Genomic DNA, 19,493 nt, shown 5'->3' with positions numbered 1-19,493 from the left:
CGGAAGCTCGAAGGAAGTGAAAGCGTCCTTCATGCTGCTTTTAGGACCTTAGTGGGGGGGGGGGGGGGGGATGCTCTTTTTCTCCAAGATTCCACAGCGAACTAGCTGCTGCACGTTGTTCCCAAGTCCAAACCGCGAGGTGTGCAGGTCCTACAGGTGACGGGATCGCAAGAACAGGTCTGTGCAGGGAGCACAGCGGAACTCTAGGTCCCCAGGGAGCCCGCCTGGTACAGGAGGGAGCGAACAACTCCCCTTGCTTTTACTTGAGAAATGCAAGCATTTGAGTGGCTTTTAGATCCTCGGAGGGCTTGGGACCCATGATCTCTGACATCTGTTTCAAAGGTCTCATTTGATGGAGCTGGAGTTGGCGGACTCTTTCTGAAAAGGCTAGATTGATGCTTTTTCCCCAACCAATTAAAAATGTGAGAACCAGGGGCACCTGGGTGGCTCTGTCGGTTGAAGAGTCCAACCTGAGACTTCACCTCAGGTCATGATCTCAAGTCCGTGGGTTCGAGCCCTGCGTCGGGCTCTGTGCTGACAGTTCAGAGCCTGGAGCCTGCTGTGGATTTTGTGTCTCCCTCTCTGCCCCTCCCCGGCTCGTGCTCTGTCTCTGTCTCCCAAAAAATAAAACGAAACGTTAAAAAAAAAAAACCATGAGAACCATCGTCAGCGTGAAGTGTGCACAAAAGCAAGCAGCGAGCCAGGTTTGGCCGGGGGCGGGGGGGCTGCTGTTCGAGACCCAGCCCTGGAGGAGCAGAGGCAGGCAGCCGTCACCTCTTGGTGGCACAGCCCGTGGCCCACCTCTGGGCCCGGAGAGAAGACATGATGCTGCCCAGGACGCCATGACAGAAGGCAAGAGAAGAAGGAAGGAAAATCTACACTTGCGCATCCGGGAGAAAGAGGTCTTTCTGAGCCTAGAATGCGCTCTTTGTGTCGTCTGTGCTAAGAAACTCAGGCCGGGGGATAACCGGTACCTTCAAGCATGACAAAGGCATGGTATTTTGTATAAAACTGATACTGCTTAGCCTTAAGCTTTGTGTCTTATTTTTTAAGAATTTTTTAAAGTTTATGTATTTATTTTGAAAGACAACATGAGTAGGGGAGAAGCAGGGGAGGGGGGGAGAGATGGGGGGTGGGGAGAGAGGGAGGGTCCCAAGCAGACTCCACACTGTCAGCACAGGGCCTGATGTGGGGCTCGATCCCATGAACCAAGAGATCATGACCTGAGCCGAAATCAAGAGTTGGACGCTTAACCAACTGGGTCACGCAGGCGCCCATGCCTTTCTTTTTTATTCCTTACTTTGCATGAATATAAATCAACATTAGTGAGTGTTGTTTCCTTAGGATATTCCTCGTATCACACACACGTAAGTGTATATATATATCAAGTGATCACAAGTGGTCTCAATTGGACCTCTTTTCATCACGTCTTTGGAGAAACCCTTGTAATTCTCCAGAAGAGCACCAAAAATCCTACACACCAAGCTTAATAAATAGTGAAATACTTAATACTAAAATAGCATAGATAGGATGCTTTGCTAACCATCAGTCACAAAACCTACTTAAGAAGTTGACATTTTCTTTGTATAAATGTAAGCATTACCAACAGATCTTCGGCGGGGGAAGCGGCGGGGGGGGGGGGACTTTAAGAACAGTAAACAAATGTAGCGAGGAGCCCAGAAATGCAGCAGAAAATAAAATGGATTAGGAGGCGAGTTGGAATGTGACTTTAGAGAACACCTATTCATAGAGTTTGGACTTGGGGATCATGGAAATGTTTTTATATTCAAAAATAGCCTTACTCTCCAAAGACTGGGGGCAGGGAACCACAAGAGGGTAAAAAAAAAAAGGAAAGACAAAAACCACCACGCAATAGAGATAAAGCCAATTTGGCAGAATGCTAACAACAGATGAACATAGTCATAGTTTCCTGTGTGCCGAAAATGTCTTACCATATAAAGCCGAGAATAAAAAGTGCATAAACCTTGGCCAGGTCCACTGGGCCACTATTTGTCTTCAACAAAATACCAAGTGAAATCTGTCTTAATACTGAAATGGTAGTTCAAATGTATCTTGTTACAACAAAAGGCACTGAGTTTGTGTCTGTGTGGAGCTCGACACTGACGGTTAAGCACACGCTCCCACGAGTTGTGTCTGGATCCTCCCCGTCGTGGGCTGCACAGGCGTGACCGCCCCCCTCCCCCCCGCAGACCCAGGAAGGCCGGACACTGTGCAGTCGAGCTCCAGAAAGTCAGAGTGAAAAACACGGGGCCAGAATTTCCATGGACACGAGACCATCCCAAAGCTGTGCAGCCAGGCCACCTCTCCAGAAGGCTTCACAGATCCCATGGGACAGCAATGGTCGTTATTTCCTGGGCTCTCAACTGAGCAAGTACCTTATGATTAGCAGGAGTTTGGACCATTTAAAAATAACTCACAACAGAGATGCCTGGGTAGCTCAGTCGGTGAGGCGTCTGACCCTAGATTTCACCTCAGGTCATGATCTCATGGTTCGTGAGTTCGACCCCCACTTCAAGCTCCAGGCTGACAGCATGGAACCTGCTTGGGACTTTGATACTCTCTCTCCCCCTCTCCCAGAATAAATAACTTAAAATAAAAACAACTCACAACAGACTTTACATGCATTTCTTCTGCTCGGTGGTAGTAATGGCTTGAGTAACATGGTGAACACTTTTCTCAGTCCTTCTCAGGCTCTAAGCCCAGGGGTGGGGGAGAAGGCTGGTTTGGGATTTTGTTGTTGTCTTTAAGAATAGGAGATTACAGGGGTGCCTGGGTGGCGCAGTCGGTTAAGCGTCCGACTTCAGCCAGGTCACGATCTTGCGGTCCGTGAGTTCGAGCCCCGCGTCAGGCTCTGGGCTGATGGCTCAGAGCCTGGAGCCTGTTTCCAGTTCTGTGTCTCCCTCTCTCTCTGCCCCTCCCCCGTTCACGCTCTGTCTCTCTCTGTCCCAAAAATAAACGTTGAAAAAAAAAATTTTTTTTTTAATTAAAAAAAAAAAAGAATAGGAGATTACAGGCGTGCCTAGGTGGCTCACTCGATTAAGCGTCTGGCTTCAGCTCAGGTCACGATCTTTCGGTTCGTGAGTTTGAGCCCCACATCAGGTTCTGTGCTGACAGCTCAGAGCCTGGAGCCTGCTTCAGATTCTGTGTCTCCCTTTCTCTCTGCCCCTCCCTCGCTCATGCTCTCTCTCTAAAAAATTAACAAACATTAAAAAAAATTTTTTTTAGAAGAATAAGAGATTACAGGGCACCTGGGTGGCTGAGTGAGTTAAACGTCAACTTCAGCTCAGGTCGTGATCTCACAGCTCCGTGAGTTCGCCTGGAGCCTGTTTCTGATTCTGTGTCTCCCTCTCTCTGCTCCTGCCCAGCTCTCACTCTCTAAATAGATAGATAGGTGGATACATACATATATACGTACATACACACGTAAATGTTTAAAGAAAAATGGGAAAAAATACAGAGGTGCACAGGCAGTTCTTTCACTCACAAATGTCACATTTTCCCCAGAATGTGATACTTGCAGTGTCTGCTAGCTCCAAAGGAGCTTATAGCTCCTTGCTTTGGGCCCTTCAAAACCTGTAAACAAACATCCAGCAAACAAACAGCAAACGCCCGGTGACGGCAATCCTAGTGGGAGGACTGCCGTACCGCGGGGACCGAAGCCCTGCTGTCCTTGGTGTCCGGTCTGGCCCAGAGGTGGGCACATGACTGCAGTTCAACCAGCTGGATACGCACACCTATCGCATGAGCGCGCGCGCGCACACACACTTTGCATCTTGACGTAGTGACACAGGAACACGGATGTATGGGAAGCTTCCTCCACGGTCTTGGTCACACCAGTTTGATGGGATCCAGGCACTCCTGCCCCAGGGAACGCGGCTGTGTTACCTGCTTCCTGCTTCTCAGTCCTGTACAGCTGCCTGGTTTCCTCCTGCTCCCTCACGTCATCAGTTCCGACAGACTCTGTCAGCTCGACTTGGCCAGGAGCGGTCTCTGTCGTTGGAAACCAAGAGCCCGAACGGACCATCACGCGCCCCACAAGGGGATGTACGTGTCTCCCCGAGCCCCAACATGTCCGAGATGCGTATGCATGCCGCTTTACCGACAGCTTGGTTTTGATTTAGAACCAAGCTGTTGACAATGTACGTACGTGCACACACACCCATACGTGCCTATGACTACGCGTAAAACAGCCGGAAAAAACGCACGACTGTCAACAGCGGTTAACCTGTAAGTGGGGTTAAGAGGGAGAAAGAGGTTTTTACCTCTTCCTCATACCATTCGGTACCCTCTCTAAAAGTTTTACAATTTTAACTAAACAGCATATAACCGTAATAAAAATAAATGCGTACAAACCTAAAAGGAAGGCCAAACCCAGAGAATAAATTCTCACCCATAGAAATGCTTATTAATCTCCTTTTGAATCTTTCTCCCTTCTTCTAAGACAATGCCCTCTGACAATATTCCCCTTAAGCCCACCTCCATCTGCGGGCTGAACTCACTGCCACCTTCAAAGAGCAAGGCAGAAATCTTGTTCTCTCACCAGAGAAAAAGAACGGAATTGCCAAACCTAGTCCTGGTGACTCAAGCCCGACACAGACTTTCCCACATCAGGTGCCTGACACTTCAAGGATCAAACAATTTACGAGCGGATCGGTTGCACCGTAATGGCCTTACGATCATTTGTTTCCACAATATTGAATTAGCACGGTTAATTATAGATAAATTCCACCCAACCCATTTTTGCTTTTTTGTTTGGTTTTGCTTTGTTCTTACGTTGCCCGATTCCCAAGCTCCGTGATGCTGGTGAGGGAGGTTCACTTTGTCACGTACGCTTTACAGCAAAAAAGCACATTCTGCCTTTATTTCTGACTAGAAAGAAAAGCAAAATTAGGAACTGGGAAAAGACTAAGGCCACACTCACACTTAATTAAATTGGTAGAAAAAGCATTTTGGGGGACGCCTGGGTGGCTCAGTCCATCAAGCATCTGACTGTGGCTGGGGTCAGGATCTCACGGTTTGTGAGTTTGGGCCCCGCGTCGGGCTCTGTGCCGACAGCTCGGAGCCTGGAGCCTGCCTCGGCTTCTGTGTCTCCCTGTCTCTCTGCCCCTCCCCTGCTCCTACTCTGTCTCTCTCTCAAAAAAAAAAAAAAAAAAAAAAAAGAATATTAGAAAAGAAAGAGCATTTTTACATCCTTTAAACGACGAGAAGGATACGCAAAAATATTTAACAGCAACATTCCCTGGGGCTGGCCACTAAAGGAGAGGCTTTTCCAAAGAACACCCCACGTGGGAGTGAATGAACGACCATCTTCTCTCCCGACTTCATCCCGAGTAAAAACTCATGGGCCACAACCAGCCCGCCCAGCCCCCACTTGCACGAGACTTGCTTGTGATTAGCTCAGCCTGCTGTCAACTTCTAAAACATGGGACAGCTTCTAAATCAGCACATATCTGAGGTGCACACAAATCACCCTTGGTGTCCCCTGCCTCAGCGGCTCCCACCTTCTCGGCATGAGTCCAGTTCAACCGCCACGGGGAGGAGGTGAGTTCTATAAGGAGGAGAGGACGGCAGAGAGGCTTCGACCTCAGGAAGGAGCCACGGCCTCCTGGCTTTCTGGCTCGCCTAGGTGTGGCCAGCACAAAGAACACATTCCATCACGGCCCGAGGGCCTCAGGAAGCCCGGCTCCCACCGTGATCGCGGATGGTGCCCCCGGACGGTGCCGACCAGGGTCCAGCACGCCTGACTCCCAGGACTCAGTTACCCCCCAGGGTACTATTTCTGGTAGCTTGCAGGCCAGGCCTGATTCTTTGTCTGGGTCACACAGCTAGTGCGAGAGGCCCTCGAGACCCCGCCCCCTCCCAGGCACGTAGGAGGCGCTCAGCAAGTATCTGCCGAGACAGCGGACGGTGACGATGAGGATGGGCTCCCAGGATCTCTGTCCACAGCGTGGAAAATCCCAAGACTTCTCGTCGGATACCCTTCCTGGGCCGAGTTCCTGACCTGTAAATACCAGCTGCGGTCCATGTACAAACCCTGTGGACATTCTGTTCCACTGGCAGCCAGGGATGTCTTCTAAGACCCTAGCCAGAGCCAGACCCTGTCCCCTGGCACCCTCCTCGGCCCACTGCGTTGGCCCAGTTGTGTCCTCTCAGCCCATGGTCTGCAAGGATTACTGGAATTAACAGGGCCATGCCCTTCCCACGATCTGGAGAAACAAGGGGAGGGACAGGAGATTCACCAGCCTGGTCTTCCCCACTTGCCTGAACACATGCCGCATGCCCGGATGACATGATGTGACACGGCCCTGTGGCCACCACACAAAGGACAGCTGGGGGGGGGGGGCGGGGTATCTAAACAACACAGAAGCGCGGTAGCAAACCGCTTTTGGAGTATTACAAGAGACGGACGAAGCAGAGCCATGAGGGTGGGAGACGGAGGCTTCCGGGGAAGGTGATACCTGAGCCAAGTTTTAAAGGATAAGCAGAAGTTAGTTACAAAGAGAAAAGGGAGCGGGGCCCATCACGTGTCTAAAGACGCTAACTGGGGCGCCTGGGTGGCTCCATCAGTTGAGCGTCCGACTTCAGCTCAGATCGTGATCTCACAGTTCCTAGGTTCGAGCCCCACGTCAGCGCAGAGCCGGCTTCGGATTCTCTGTCTCCCTCTCTACCCCTCCCCAACTCGCGCCTGCGCTCTCAAAAACAAACATAAAAACAAAATAGTAAAGAAATTAACCTCGGGTAGCCCAGGTGGCTCAGTCAGTTAAGCAGCTGACTTCGGCTCAGGTAATGATCTCAGCTTGTGGGTTTGAGCCCCACATCGGGCTCTGTGCTGACAGCTCAGAGCCTGGAGCCTGCCTCCGATTCTGTGTCTCCCTCTCTGCCCCTCCCTGGCTTGCGTGCTGCTGCCTGCCCCCCCCTCAAAAAAAAAATTAAAAAATAAAAATAAAATAAAAAAAGAAACTAACCTTTACCAAGCGCTCATGCGCCAAAATCTCCACCTATGTCACCTCACTGAATTCATACACCAGCCTCATAAGGTAAATGCTGTCCAACACCCCCTCCTGATTTGGAAACCAAGGTTAAGCTGATAAATGCCACGGCTACGCCACGGAGGGGTCTCCTTCCTCCCTGACCCCAGTCACTCTCAGACCAACGCCATCCCCGTTATACCCGTGACCTTCACGGATCCGCCATATTGCCGTGAAGGTCACAAGGAGGTCCCCGTGCATGTGAGCAAACACACACGTGTCCAGACGTTCCTCTTCATCCCCAAACACAACCTACCCTTGTCCTCGCTGCAGCCACTGAAAGACATACCGCGGGAGAGAAATCAAGATGGTCATCTGACTCTCAGACTCTCTCATCCCCGTGAGCCTCACCTGCCAGTCCTCGAGCCTCCTGGCCTCTGAGCACCGGGTTCCCCTGCAGCTTCTGCACAGACAGACATCCATCCTCTCCACCGTCCCGGCCCTCCCCCCGGGCCAAGGGGAGGTGCCGGGGCCCTGCTTCTCCGCAGCAGGTGCACACACAGCTTGCACCCCACCAGGCAACTTTCCCCCGCCATCTTTACCTGCTACGGGCCAATCACACAGACCTCAGCTCCACTGGCGGATCACGAAGACACTCTGGGCTCCGGACACGCCACACCCTTCAAACAACAACAAATACAAAATCAAATGCCATCCCGGAAACTGATACATAAGACAGAACTGGAGCCTCAAGCCACAACCGTTTGCCACAAGAAGAGAAGGCTCAAGCAGGCTGAAATGATCCCAACTGGGAGAGCAGCAGGAATGCCATGCCGACCTCTGAGGGAGCGAGACACAGGAAACCAGACAGATTCCATCTAGTTTCCAGGCTCCATAAATCATTATGTTTCAACTATCAACGGAACCTCCAGACATCAAGCACAGCACAAATATCCCAAGCCGTTAACACCGGACAAACTCCTGGAGTCAGCGTCCTGTCCCCTCCATGCCAAGGACCCTGAACTCAGATGCACTCTGACCCCCTCATGGCCTGCCCGCGGTCACAGAGAAGGCTTTTCCTTCCAAAGCCTTCAAGGCCGAAAAGTGCCACCAGGCCACCCGCTTCTCCCACGACAGGCCTCACAAACCCCCACGTGCCTTTGCAGAGTCCCATCAACCAGAAGTAAGTACACACCCAGGTTCACACGGCCGATTCAGAGTGGCCAAAAGGTGGAAACCGTCCAAGCGTCTATCGATGGATGAACGGACAAACGGCATACATCCGCATGGAATGTCACTTATCCTTAACGAGGAAAGAAATTCTGACACGTGCTGCAACACAGAATGACCCTGGAGGACCTTACGCCAAGTGAGATAGGCACGTCACAGAAAGACAAACACCGGAGGATCCCACTCCTTTGAGGTACCCACAGGAGTCAGATTCAGAGACAGACAGCACAGGTTGTAGGGCTGCGGGAGGGGAGGACGCAGACCACTTTCAGTTGGGGAAGACGAAAAAGTTCTGGAGATGGATGGTGCTAATGGTCGCACAACAGTGGGAATGTACTTAAAGTCACTCAACTCTACATTTTAAAATGGTTCCGACGGTAAACATTAGGTTATATATATTTTACCACAATAAAAAAAGTAAAATTTAAAATTCAGTTGTTCCATCCCACAAGCCCACCCATTTCAAGTGTTTACTGGCCACACCTGTATGGCCACCATATTGGACAGCACAGAATGTTTCTATCCCTGCAGAAAGTTCTACTGGGCGGCATTGGTCTGGTAGCTGTTCGCTGAGTTCCCCTTGGTGAACGAACTGGGCCAGAGGTGCAACTGGAAGGTGCCTTCCCTATCTTTAACTGGACTATTCTGCTATCTAGCCCTCGTTCATCCAGCAAGTATTACCAAACGTCACTCCTCTTTGTGCTAGCCACTTGCTTCAACTGCTCCTGAATAAAAATTAGCAAGACATTCTTAGTAGCTGAACGCACCACAGGATGGTGGAGGAGTCCACGCTTTAAAAGGTAAATCACAGCGGGGGCACCTGGGAAGCTCAGTCAGTTAAGCCTCCTACTTCAGCTCAGGTCATGATCTCATGGTTTGTGAGTTGGAGCCCCACGTCGGGCTCTGCGCGGACAGCTCAGAGCCCGGAGCCTGCTTTGCATTCTGTGTCTCCCCCTCTCTCGGCCCCTCCCCTGCTCGCACTCTGTCTCTCTGCCTCAAAATTAAATTAAACGTTAAAAAAAGTTAAAATAAATAAATAAAAGATAAATCACTACATAACGTAACACATGGCATTTTTGCCCCACAGAAACCAAATGCTAATGGTCTTTGCATTTCATTCTTCACAGCACCCATTCTAGAATGTTCTACCCTGCTCAAGGGTTGACCCCCAAGCCTGGTGCAGATCCCTTGTAAAGAGTCTCCACTTTCCTCTTCCCCACCCACTAGCTAATTTTCTACACCCATTTTCCTTCCCAATTCTTTTCTCCTCAAAGAAACAATCAGCCTTTTTACCTTCCCAAATGTTAATGGACATTCTGTCCTCGATCCCACCCTCTCTCTCCAGCCTGTTCCGGGCCCTACTTCACCTGCCCCATCTTCATGTCTGGTCTCTCCTTACCCAGAATTCCAAAAGGGTCCTCATTCTGCCAACACGCTCAACTTCCTCTTACTGTGGGGAGAAAAGGGGTTCTGTAAGGTTGTCTTCTCCTTTCCAATCCACTGGGGCTTAGGAAACTACTTCAAGCGAAGGGCCACATAATGAATATTATAGGCTTTGCAAATCACACCAGTCTGTGTCCCGTGTTGCCCTTTGTCTGTCTTTCACAACTCTTTAAAAATGTAAAAACCACTCTTAGCTTGCGGAGGGTGGGTGTCACACAAAAACACCAGGGGCTTGATCTCACAGTGTGCCAGCCCTGATCTACGTGTTACTCTCAGACCATTCTTTCTTCCGTACAATTTCCGATGTGGTCTGCCCCATCCAAAAACAAAAACAAAAGAAGCTTAGCGGTCTCCCCTCTTTTCACTGAACGGGTTCCATCCTCCAAGGGCGGGCCTCCAAGACCTCAACTCACCCACGCACATCCCAACTGTCCGTTCGCCTTCAAACATTTCCGCGCACCACCCGAAACAGCCTACTGTGTGCTGTCTGTGCTGCCGCGTTCGTGCCTACGCATCACGTGGGAAAGCTCTTGGCCCGCACACGACGGCTCCAAGCATGCAGGCCACCTCCCTCGTTGACCACCGCCTTCCCAAAATTCTCCGTCTCTAGTTAAAGCGACCTTTCTGTGCTCCAAGCTGCCCTCACACACCGCGTGATCTCCAGGACACCGGCGACTAGTTATTCCTGATACGCCATAGATTCACAAGCAAAATTTAAGACGTCCTCTCACCTTGATCACCACTAGCCACCACCTCATCAGGTTTGCACAAACCCACGGCTGACTGGGGAATCTGAGAACCGGTGTCATGTATCGCGTCAGCTGGGACTGTCTCTCAGGAAGCACCGCGCCTGACAGGTCATTGTCAAACTCATTGTTTTTGTTTTTGTTTTTTTTGTATCATCACCGCTGTGGCCCGAATGCTTGTGTCCCCCCTAAATTCATACGTTGAAACCTAATGCCGAGCGTAATGGTATTCGGGAATGCTCGTGGGAGGTGATTAGTTAATGAGGGTACAAGCCTCATGACGGGATCAGCCTTTACAAAAGAGACCCCAGAGAGCTCCCTCACCCCTTCCACCACGGGAGGACACAACGAGAGGGTGGTGGTCTGTGAACCAGGAAGCAGGCTCTCCGGAGACCCCGAATCGGCCTACGCTGGACTGCCAGCCTTCAGAAATGTTAGAAATTCACTTCTGTTGTTCGTAAGCCCCCCAGTTTCTGGTACTTTGTCACAGCAGTCCAAGCAGACGAAGCAACCACCCTCGAAGAGAATCAAAACTCTGAGGTGTCTGGGTGATCGCCGTCATAAACAGCATCAGTCAACAAAAGATCAGGGATTAATGACCCTCCACGCAGCAGAAGCATTTTATGATGCAATACGGATCACGGTCAGGTCAAGTCCCCCTTCCATGCACTCCGCAAGTAGTTATAAAGCACCTACTATGTGCCAACACAGTGCTAGGGAGCGAAAGGCAGGAAGACATGGATCTACTTGTAACACCAAATTCTTCAATATGCCCAAACAAGGACGCCAAGACATTTCTGTGGCTAACGTACATAGATTACTCAAGATACTAGATGTCTCAAGGGTAAGGACCAAGATTCCTTCAGCTCCCCACCGCCCCCCCCACCATGTTTGTGCCCTGCTCAAAGTAAGAACTGGATAAATATTAGCTACTTGGAATCAAGTTCTAAATGATTACACGAAAGGTCTCGGGTAACTCTGGAAGGAATTAGTGGACTGACCTTTCAGTAATTGCTTCAAGACCGAAAAAGAAAGAACAGTAACTCAGAGTCTCAAAACCATTCTAGGAGTCCAAATATGAGCCAGTGTTTAGTGAACAGACTTTGAACTTCACTTTCTGTTCATGGGAGATAAATGGCTCTTGTCCCACCACCAGAAGAGAAATTAAAGTCACCGCTTCAATCCAATAGCTGTAACGTGCCATCTTTATCATCGAGATTCAATTAAGAGTCTTTGACCTCCACGTCATTTCGCTCTCTTATTCCGTTCCCTTTCTGATGAGGCTGACTGCACCACAGTGGTGGGGAGGAGTCCCACTCGGAAGATGGGCCCTCGCCTTATTAGGATTAGCTGTGCTTGGATCTTAGAGCTAAGCTACGGAGGCTGCTGGGTCAACATTTATACTCGCATTCCATGGACATTATTTTGTAATTACTACCTGTGTACAGCAAATGGAACTTATTTAACTTTACAGGCCACTCCCAATACGGCACTGACACCACGATTAAACTGCTCCGTTCTGACGCCCGGCCAAACAACAGCCATCCCATAAACTTACAATTTGATAGCTTTAGGTAATGGCCACATAATCACGGCTGTAACACGTGCTTCTACGGTACCTTAAAAACAGAACCAGGGGCTGCCCGGGGGGGCTCAGCCAGTTAAGCACCCAACTCTGGTGTTAGCTCAGGTCACGATCTCACGGTTCATGGGTTTGAGCCATGGCGCTGGCAGTGCAGAGCCTGCTTGGGATTCTCTCTCTCACCTCTCTCTGCCCCTCCCCGGCTGGAACCGTCTCTCTCCTCTCTCAAAATAAATAAATAAACTTAAAAAACAAATGGTACATGCTCGAGTCATCACAGAGTAGAAGAATGCCTCACCTTATGCCCTCACGTCACCAGTTATTAAACACAATGCACAACTGTCTTAGTGACAGGACACCCGAACTAAGAGTGCCCATGATGGCGAATTCAGGCTGATTAATTTCAAGCCATTCTAACGTAAGGAGCCAATGACTCAGAAGTGCTCAGGCCGGGGAGGGGGGGGGGGGGGGAGCAATGCCTGGTGGCTCAGTCAGTTGAGCATCTGACTCTTGGGTTCAGGTCATGATCTCACGACTTTGTGAGTTTGAGTCCCTCATCGGGCTCTGTGCTGGCAGGGCAGAGCCTGCTTGGGATTCTCGCTCTCCCTCTCTCCCTCTCTCCCTCTCTCCCTCTCTCTCTCTCTCTCTCTCTCTCTGCCCCTCCCCCACTCATGCTGTCTGTCTCTCTGAAGATAAACTTTAAGAAAAAAAAGTGTTCAGGGAACACGACACATGACCTTAAACATTCACACTTCCTTCTGTACTTTCCCTAATGTCTGTCACCAGTACTCTCTTGCTGGTGTATTCAATGTGGCTCCAAGCACATCGCTACGATCATCCTATGCCCAAGACCCCGCTCTCTACGTGTTCTTTCATGGTGACACTGCACAGAGGCACTCCTGGATATTGAATTTTACAGACAAGTCTATTTACAGCCAAACAAACAGAATATAAAGCTTATAAAGAATACAAAGTTCTTCGATACAAAGTGCTGAACACTAAACATGAGAGACGGACACACATCTAAACACGTAATACACAAAATCCTCTACTATTAATTTCGACAAATCAGAGCCAAGTCCCCTTACGACGGCATAAAGAGTGCACGGTTATTTTCACAAAACCAGAAATCTCTCCCTGTAAGAACTCCTCATCGTATCTTTCTGGGTCCGTGTGGCTCCCGTGCGAGAGATCTGCTGGCTTAAACACCCAAGAGCGTACTGCCACCAGGGGGGCGGGCCAGCCCTCAGTGGACTTGCGTGCTTTCCAGTTACGATCTAGACGCAAACGTGTATGTTTCTGAGCACTTTCCCAAGAGCGCAGCGGTGGACACCCTCCACCCCGTTTCCTTCGTTCTAGGAACAGAACAGAGCCACATCTGTGTGGACTGACCTTGCTTCCTCACAGGGGACCGGAAGGTTCCTCCACCTCCTGAATAGTAACAAACACAGCATGGCTCACACGCACACAGCACACAGAGCCAAGCCCTTTCACGACTGGTGGCCCCGATCCGCCACAGACCACGAGGCTTCTGGAACTTCTGCGGCAGGAGAAGGGGGACGGATTCACGTGGGATGCCTTCCCGAGGCAGGTCCGCAGAAATACCAAGCCACAAAAACACAGAAACTCCTGCGTCCTGCCTCTTAAAAAGGGAGTCATAAAAGTAGGTTAACAATGACTGAGGGCTAGCCAAGCACCAGGCCCTCTTGTAAGCGGTCTAAGGGAAGTGGCTTTTAAATGTCCCAGCAAGTCCTACTGAGGACGTACCAGTGACCCCGGTGGCGATGGCAGCAGGAGTCAAACGGGGACACGGAATCCAGTTATCCTAACTATTTAAGCAACAAAAGGAAGTACTCAACGCTGTGTTGTTTAAACAAATAATAATAAGACATTAAAAAGCACTGAGTCATACGCTTCAAATGAATAAACTGTATGGTATGTGACTTACATCTCAATAAAGCGGTTTCTTTAAAAAGCCAAGAATAGCCAAGAATGAGTGAGTGCGTCTCACTGTATGTAAATCATCCAACAGTGTAACCTGGATCAAAACAAATATTGTCTTGGGGGCGTCTGGGTGGCTCAGTCGGTTAAGCATCCGACTTTGGCTTGGGTCATGATCTCACGGTTCATGGGTTCAAGCCCCGCATCGGGCTCTGTGCTGATGGCTCGGAGCCTGGAGTCTGCTTCGGGTTCTGTGTCTCCCCCTCTCTCTGCCCCTTCCCTGCTCATGCTCTGTCTCTCCCTCAAAAAATAAAACATTAAAAAACATTTTTTTAAATATCATTTTGTACAGAGACAGCCGGTAAACAGAACGAGATGATAGTATGTGGCCAATAAGTAAAAACTGTATGTTGATACTTGAAAAAACAAAAAATGATTTTTTTGAGTCAATAATTTTAAATTTCAGGAGCATCAGCAAACGAAATCTGTACTCATGTCTCCTTATACTCATGACAATGACTTAACTGATTTTGGCTCTGTGCTGACAGCTTGGAGCCTGGAGCCTGCTTCGGGTTCTGTATCTCCCTCTCTCTCTGCCCCTTCCCTGCTCGTGTTCTGTCTCTCTCTCAAAAAATAAAACATTAGGGGCGCCTGGGTGGCTCAGTCGGTTAAGCATCCGACTTCAGCTCAGGTCACGGTCTGTGAGTTCGAGCCCCGTGTCGGGCTCTGGGCTGATGGCTCAGAGCCTGGAGCCTGCTTCCGATTCTGTGTCTCCTTCTCTCTCTGCCCCTCCCCCATTCATGGTCTGTCTCTCTCTGTCTCAAAAATAAATTTAAAAATGTTAAAAAATTAAGAAAAACACATTAAAAAATTTTTTTAAAAATATTATTTTGTACAGAGACACCAGGTAAACAGAACGAGATGATAGTATGTGGCCAATAAGTAAAAACTGTATGTTGATACTTGAAAAAATAAAAAATGATTTTTTTCAAGTCAATAATTTTAAATTACAGGAGCATCAGCAAACAAAATCTGTACTCATGTCTCCTTATACTCATGACAATGACTTAACTGATTTTGGCTCTGCTGTGAAAAAGTCACTCTAAACGCAGGCAGACAGAATAAAACTGGTCACCCGCCATTTCTGCCTCAGCGTCTCTCAGGCTTGTCTCTAGTGCAATGAGATCACCAAACGGAAAACACAATTTGATAAAACACCGATTTGGGCCCTCAGGTCTCCGCACATTGCCTTGTAGTTCATGCCATCACCCACAGCAGCCCGCTGGCCCCATCAACAGAGTCCCTCCACGTCCCCCGCATGGAGCACATGGGCACTAAAGTGGCACTGATGTGAAGTCAAGTCATCCGTAGCCGGGGACAGTCTGCGGGACGCTTCTCCTGTCAAGGCAGCTCGAGTAGGACAAACCAGAGGCAGAGCCAGTGTCCCGGCATGAATTTCTGGTTCCCGGGTTATTCTAGCCTGCTAATTTAGCATCCCTGACCCTCAAGTTTCCAGAACACTACGTAAATACCACACGGCCACTTGTCTTTACTTTGGGTCTTCTGTGCTCAAGACCATGCATTTTTCCTTCAAAACTGTCCTGACCTTGGGGCACCTACGTGGCTCAGTCGGTTGACGTCCAACTTTGGCTCAGGTCACGATCTCGTGGCTCATGGGTTCAAGCCCCCCATCAGGCTCTGTGCTGACAACTCAAGAGCCTGGAGCCTGCTTCGGATTCTGTGTCTCCCTCTCTCTCTGCCCCTCCCCCATTTGTGCTCTTTCAAAAATAAATAAATGTTTTAAAAAAAAACTCTTTAAAAAAAGTTAAATTTAAGAAAGAATTAAATAAATAAAAATTGTCCTGACCTTAAGTTCCCCCTCAACTAAGCAGCTGAAACATCCATGGAGGATTCCAGAGCAATCTAAGGATTCTCTTTGCGGTTAGAACTTGAAAACTGCATTTTCTCCACATCTGAAAAAGGGAAGCGTATCTTTTCATTGAAGATTTTCACTCAGAAGGAATCTAAGAGTTCCAAAAGTTGCCTTCCTGATGTATCTTCCTGACATAAAAATACTTCTCTCAACTGTAACATTTCTGTTTACGGAATTTTTTTTTTTTTTTAACGTTTAATTTTGAAAGAGAGAGAAAGCGCAAGCAGGGGAGGGGCAGAGAGAAAGGCAGACACAGAAACCAGAGCAGGCTCCAGGCTCCGAGCCGTCAGCACAGAGCCCCACACGGGGCTCGAACCCACAAATCGTGAGATCACGACATGAGCCGAAGTCAGACGCTTAACAGACTGAGCCACCCAGGTGTCCCAAACATTATCATTTTTAAAACTGGGAGGAACCCAGGTGCCAGGCAACACTCCACGCCAATTAAACCTGCCTCTGTGGAGGTGGGAATTAAGCACCAGAAAATCTATAAAACTCCTAAGAAATCCCGGCAGGCAGCCTGGTTGAGAAGTGAGACCCGGGGAGCAGTATCTTCTCTGAGGCAGCAGAGACCAGGTTCTGTGGAAACCGCCAGTAGGAGACAGGTGGGCTTGCTGGAGAAATGAACAGAGACAGAACAGAAAGGTCAAGTTCGGGAACCCCACCGGGACCCAAAGGCTTCTACCGTGAACCTCCTGACACGCCCTTGTGAACGTTAGTAACAGAGGCTGCGGCCCTGGCAGTTCTGACAGGGGACAGGAGGGGAGGAAACAGAGTAACCCCTTGGGTGCACTGAGCCCCTACGACACCTCAGGGGAGATGTCTGGGGACAGCAGGTGACATGGCCCCAGGCCCAGCAGGAAGACAAAGACTCTGGGACAAGGGCACGTCACATCCACACTCAGGGCAGGGTGCCAGCCAGGACACGGGAATCCACAGAGCTGACGTCCGAAAGTAGGGGAGACCGGGCAAAAGGGACACCTGGCCACGTCATTGGGCTCTTGACACCCCCCCCCCCCCGTGGCTCTCCTGCATCCAGCTGGCCATCACATTGGGCCAAGTTCTTCCGTCCACACACCCGTGCCTGCTCCAGGATCACCTGATGACCTGCAATCACTTTCCAAATGGCCCCGAGAAAATGCTTTCACAGGGAGTGTTTAGATCCTCACATGGGAGACTCCAATCTTTGAGAGGAGAGGTTTTTTTTTTCACTGTTTATTCATTTTTGAGAGAGAATGTGTGTGTGAATGCATGAGTGGGGGAGGGGGGCAGAGAGACAGAGGATCTGAAGCAGGTTCCACACTGACAGCAGTGAGCCCGACGCAGGGCTTGAACTCAGGAACCATGAGATCGTGACCTCAGCTGAAGTCGGATGCTCAACTGAGGGAGCCACCCAGAGGCCCCGAGAGGAGAACTATCTCTAATTGAACACACCTAGAAACGTAGTGAAAGAGTGGGGACTAAAGCAAAAGCTAAAAACGGGTCATTCAAAAATATATGTACTTTGCAGAAAAAAAAAAATCTGGAAATGTCTTCCTCTTAGTACATTTTGAGATTTGATGGGTTCAAGTCAATCCAGATAAATGACGATGAGATGGAAAGACAAGTATTATTCTTTTTTTTTAATGTTTATTTATATTTGAGAGAGAGAGCATGAGCAGGGAAGGGGAAGAGAGCGAGGGAGACACAGAACCCGAAGCAGGCTCCAGGCTGTGAGCTGTCGGCACAGAGCCCGACGCGGGGCTGGAACCCATAAACCACGAGATCATGACCTGAGCTGAAGCTAGACGCCTAACTGACTGAGCCACCCAGGCACCCTCGACAAGTATAATTCTTTAAAGCTGACAGGCCGAAGGGGTTTTCTCACCTTATTTTGAAAAAGCAATGTAAATACTTTTGAAGGAGTAAGAAAACAAAAAAAAAAGAAACAGTACTTTTTTAAAAGAGCCTTGTTTTATAGCTTTAAAGCCGTGGATAATTTAAGAACATAAAAACGTGTGATGTGGTCTGTTCATTAAAGTGTAGGATTTAGTATAAATTAAATTTTAAACTATAATTTACCCAGACAATCACTTCAAATGTAGTAACTGAATTTGCTCTAATTGCTCTTAAATTGCACTGGCAAAAATTTAAGGAAACTCTTAATTTTTGCCAATATGCTACAAGCAGGCAAACTTGAACACAGAAGAAAAACCACAAAAACAAGTTTTCTGGGCTTTGGTGTCCTCCACGATGTCAGGAAGACCCAGAAGCTACTTACTTCAACAAAAGAAAAGGAGAAAGAGGACAGAAGAACGCTGCGCTCCATTAAAATAATGTCTGGCTTATAAACACACGTTCACTTTGAAAAAGGCCCACTACACACAGGATCCTTCTCGGGTGCAGCATTTGTTTGTTTACTTACTTGGTGGAGAGAGAGAAAGAGAAGGGCGACCACACGAGTGAGGGGGCAGACAGAGAGGGAGAGAAAGAAAATCTTAAGCAGGCTCCAGGCTCAGTATGGAGCCCGACATGGGCTCAAACCCACCAACAGTGAGATCATGACCTGAGCCGAAGTCAAGAATGGGATGCTTAACTGACTGAGCCACCCAGGTGCCCCTCGCCTGAGGTTTTTAAAATCGCCTTTTTAATCCCAAAATGAGGAATCCATGGGGAACCTGGGTGGCTCAGTCGGTTAAGCATCTGACTCTTGATTTCGGCTCAGGTCGTGATCTCACGGTTCGTGGGTTTGAGCCCCGTGTCCAGCTCTGTGCTGACAGCTCAGAGCCCGGAGCCCGCTTCGGATTCTGTGTCGCCCTCTCTCTCTGCCCCTCCCCTACTCACGTTCTGTTTTCTCTCTCAAAAGTAAACATTTAAAAAATTTTAATTCAAAAAAATGAGGAATTCATACATGCTTTGCCCACATTCACGAGGTTTTCTGTTCCGTCCTGGGTTGCTGTCATTCCTCAACATGTCGTGTTGAGACACGTATCCGTTCTTCCGGCTTTTGAGGAGGGAAAGAACCTGGAATGCAGGTTCTCTACAACTTCTGACACCCTGAGTCCCAAATCCCCCCGTTTGCTACTTCCCAATTCCATCGGGGAGAAGGGGCGCCCCTCTACAGGTGGCCTGCGGCCGCCATCTAAACCACAAGGCTCTGGCTGTGTCGCCAGGCGGCCCTGCACGCTGGACCCCTGCACGCTCTGCTCTGCCATCATCAGACACAGCGTCTGGGACCTTCCTTCAGTGAACCTGAGACTCAGCATTGCAGGCAAACGACTGACTTTTGGATCTAAGAAGACTGCGGCTTCCACCGAGAGCAGAGGCAGCAAATGAGCCAGATAATGAACACCTTCGACTCTGTGGGGCCGTACAATCCACTACTGCCCGGCTCGGCCCTAAGGGACCAAAGCATACAGGTCCACACAGACAACAGTGGGTGTGGCTGCGTCCCAGGAACACTTGACTTTCAAAATGGACCACAGGAGCACTTGACCCAGACACAGAGCACTATCAAATCTCGCTTCAGGCACTTCCCCTGTGATTTAATTTTAGCAAGCCACACTTGAGCTTTTAAATAGTTTTCCAAAAGAAATAAACAAAGAGATGAAAACAATCAGGAAACTTTTGACTCCGTGTTTCCATGCCAA

General features: G+C 49.2%; 1 protein-coding gene across 4 annotated transcripts in view; it reads right to left on the bottom strand.

Moving 5' to 3' along the window:
- The window catches only part of TBL1X (transducin beta like 1 X-linked), a 238,206-nt gene that overhangs the window by 170,826 nt on the left and 47,887 nt on the right, over positions 1–19,493 (bottom strand). For 2 of the 4 annotated variants that reach the window (XM_023249356.2, XM_023249354.2), the window contains exon 2: positions 7,592–7,669. The exons of the other annotated variants lie outside the window; for them this stretch is intronic. The gene's annotated coding sequence lies outside the window, so the exon portion shown is untranslated. The remainder of the gene's footprint in view (positions 1–7,591; positions 7,670–19,493) is intronic. 4 annotated transcript variants of the gene reach the window in all.

Source organism: Felis catus, chromosome X (assembly GCF_018350175.1).
Source record: "Felis catus isolate Fca126 chromosome X, F.catus_Fca126_mat1.0, whole genome shotgun sequence".
Lineage (NCBI taxonomy): Eukaryota > Metazoa > Chordata > Mammalia > Carnivora > Felidae > Felis > Felis catus.
The sequence above is the reverse complement of the archived record's forward strand: the minus strand, read 5'-3'. Positions and strand labels throughout refer to the sequence as shown.